This window comes from Oryzias melastigma, linkage group LG6 (assembly GCF_002922805.2).
Source record: "Oryzias melastigma strain HK-1 linkage group LG6, ASM292280v2, whole genome shotgun sequence".
NCBI classification, from domain to species: Eukaryota; Metazoa; Chordata; class Actinopteri; order Beloniformes; family Adrianichthyidae; genus Oryzias; species Oryzias melastigma.
Genome location: NC_050517.1, coordinates 18,562,547 through 18,566,294, shown reverse-complemented (window position 1 = coordinate 18,566,294; position 3,748 = coordinate 18,562,547).

Below are 3,748 nucleotides of genomic sequence, written 5' to 3'. Positions count from 1 at the left end.
GTCTACGGGAATAAAAAATCTAAAAGGGGACAATAACATGAAAACTGGAGACTGAAGGTAAAAGAACACAGTTAATTAAATAAAGGAAATTCTGTGCCCTCATGTCGATCGTCTGAGTCAGCAGCTCGATCCCTGCTAATGGCTGCCTAACCAAAATCTACCTAAATAAAACAAATAAACAAAGCCCACAAACTAAGACTACCAAGGTCCAACCCCAAACTAAAATAACAAAACCCAGAAGTGTAAGACTGCTGAGGACAAAGAGGGAAGGAAAAAGAACAAACCCGACCCAAGTGCTACGTAGCCTGCTGCTCTGCTCCCTGCCTACCTTGCTGAAGCCCCTTCTGGCTTAAGTACCTGGCAGGTGGTGATTAAGATCATTTGCCCCGCCTGCCAGGTGAGCTGAATGGCAGGGCATGTTGAAAAGGTGAAACACAGCAGCAGCAGGAAGTAACAAGAGAAACTTGCTAAACATTGAAATTAAGTAATTAAGTAGGGGTGGGATTATATAAATTCGCTTCTTCCCACTCCTTTTCAAGCAATCAATCAAACTCTACTGACTTTAGTTAATTATCACAAAAATGAATGAAGAAAATGTGACATAAATGTGTTTTATTTTCGTTTTCTATTTTCTAATCAATGCATTTGTTTCTGTAATGAGTTTGAAATAATTGTGTTTTGTCCTGTATTTTTCAATCTATGCAATCAATCAATCAATCAATCAAACTTACAAAAAAAAAAAACATTCACAGCGCTTAAAACAATTGAGATTTTGAGGTTCATGTCACACCCAGCGCATTTACAAAAAATATCGAAATTGGTATCCATATCAGTGATACTGACCAGCCCTAGTTTTTGATCGATTTCCCCAAAGCTCCTTCAAAGAATTAAATCTGTTCTTAAAAATCTTAAATAAAGCATGAAAATATATATATTTTTTTTGTCTAGCAAAACTCAATAAATGTTTGCCATCAAACCTGCGGTAGATGTTGTGTGTTTTCAGGCTTTCAGGACCGCTTTCTCTCTAATAGTAAATATTTGAGTGCCACCCAGGAACGGGAAAGAAAAGCCGCCTCAGAGCCAAGCACATAAGAACTGTTTAAGCTGGCCTCACAAGTCATACATTTGAAAGATTTCAAAGAAACCTCCAATTAAAAGCTACAAACATGTCTTTGGAATGCGAACCAACACAATTAAAAGTGCTTCATGAGTGTATTAGAGGAATAAGTTGTGAATTAGCACTTTGAATACACAAGGCTGTTTTCACTCCCAAACCTATTCAGTCATTCAAGAAGCGGAGGGGAAGAGGTCTTTTTGAAGTCAGCCGGTACTCTTTCTCTTTTTCTTTTTTTCTTTTCCCCCTCTCTCCGGGCAAAAGAAGATTGAGTCAGCCTAATCTGCTCCTTGTACATTTGAATGTCCTCTGCAAAGAGCTCATCCTGGCTGCTTGATAAAGGCCCAGGTGCAGAGACAGTGGCCGTGCCTAACTTTGTCTCTGTGGGAGCTGTAAATCACAGAGGGAAGCCCGCCCTTTGAAGATACAAGCTCGCTTTCCCCGCTGATTTGTGGCCACAAGGGCGAGCCCCCGTTCCAGCCCCCCACCCCCAAAAGAAGTGAGGATTTCAGAAGGAGGCCAACTCATAACTCGCCGATATGCTTGAGGGCCCTCAATCAAGTTGCACAACCGCACACACACTTGATGCGGCGAGAAGCGGAGCTCCCGGCCGACAAAGGTCAAGTGGAGTGAGACTCGGAACACAGCGTTGGGATTTACACACAGTATGCAAACAGTGATGTTAACAGCTTGTTTGGCAGCAAACAGAAGTTTTTATTTCAAGTCCTCGATTTACGGCAAAATTAGGCTTTTAATCCTGCAAGACCATCAAAGTTTTTGGTTTAATTTTGAGGAAAAAGGTCTAGATCCAATCTTCCTGTGCTGAGATTACAAAAAAATATATATATTGCAACATTTTCTCAAAGTAAAAAGTCCCACATGAGGCTTTTCATCCGTCTACTTCAGGGACACCTGATGATAAAGGAATTAGCCGACCATCGCACGCTCCTCTTGACAAAGTCATTAGGTGATCGTGCAGACCTACTGTGAGCCGACACTCGGGTCTTCTGTTTGTTATTTAGATCCGTATTTACACTTGTTGTTAGGCTGGAGACACAGCAGTGGCTTCCTCCATGGGCCGGCCAACAATGACCTGAAGGGGAGTGGCTCAACAAGGCATTCATCCCGGCCCGGCCCACTCATCAGAAGAAATGGAGGGAAGTTTTTGAGAGAGCCCGCGTCGAGAGAGGCTTCTTTATCTGTCTGCCAGTGAGAAGAAGGTCTACAAACATGCAGAGATGGTGATTCATTTTTCACTGCTCATCCTAGTAGAATGACCGCAGCCAGTCCGTCCTCGAGATGAAGTTGTAGTTAATTTCTCCAATCTTGCTCCACTTTAACTCATTTTAGCGAACAAAGACGAAGTCAGCAAGTGATGTTCATTTGTGCTTCTTAAAGTGCTGGCTTGGCTCTTTCATCCCATTTCATCATTCTCTGTTTTTTCTACCGAGTTTAATGAGCACCAAAAAAGTAGCAAACGAGAAGACGGGCGCCACTTTTTCAATGCATCATCACAAAAACATTTAAAAAATGTTCCTCAAATTGGGGCTTCCTTGAAGAAGCTGAAGACAATTCAAGATCTGGAAATCAACGTATGTATCTTACATCACTACAAAGATTTGTGGTTCTCGTTGTAAGTACATTAACAAAGTGTGCGTGGAGCGCCAAAAAGGGCAGAGTTGAAAAGTGAGCCCATTGTGACCTTCTTGTTTGGCGACTTCCTGAGAAGACACGCAGAGTGTTGGGCGATATCAGCAGCTGTGTGCTACATGCCTCTGATCTGGGGGGCTATTGACTTCCTGAGATTTGAATTAATTACTTGCTTCACAAGAGAAACTGGATTGCGGTGGAACCCCCTAAGAAGTCCACTCATTCTTGGGAAACCGCCCCATGGACTTGCAGATGGTTTCACTGAGATGTGCTTTCCCAAAGAGAACAATTACACAGGGAATTGTGGGGCTGGCGTCAACCTGGAGCACACAGTCTCCATTCTGAACATTTCAAAACAGCCATAGGGGAGGTTTGTGACTTAACATAAATTAGACCACCAGGGAATGGGGAAATCTGAAGTGGTAGAAGGGCAATACTGCTGAGAAATGCACTGTGCCGAGTGTGCACCACCGAAGAAGAGAAATGGGACACGCTGGTGCTAAAGATTCAAATCCTCTCACTGTTTGATAAATAAAACCAATTTAGTGTCATCAACGCGGTGCTAATTCTTCCTCTGTGTGTTTTCGCAGCATGAATGAAGAGCAATTAATGATGTGAAGAGACAATTACAGTTTGTAATTTTGAGCCTGCGTGTCAGCCCTAAAAGGGATTAAGCGAGGGTTTGTTTCCCGCTCACTTACGGCTGGCTCAAAGGCCTTGTGTTTGGGCTTGTTAGCGCCGGCGGCCCCGTCCTCCAGTGAAGAGTTCACTTCAGCTGTGATGAAGGCTCCAGGAACGCAGAGGTTACCAGTGGCTGCTAATTAACCTCATATTGTGCTCACTAACAAAGAAACAAAGGAACAAAGTGCAATTTGAATGCGGGAGATTAACACAGTCACAATGAGCGTGGCGCTGGATCATGCACTTAATAGGGATTTTTCACACTGGTCGTGACAACATGGGATCAGATCAAAGACAGATGAA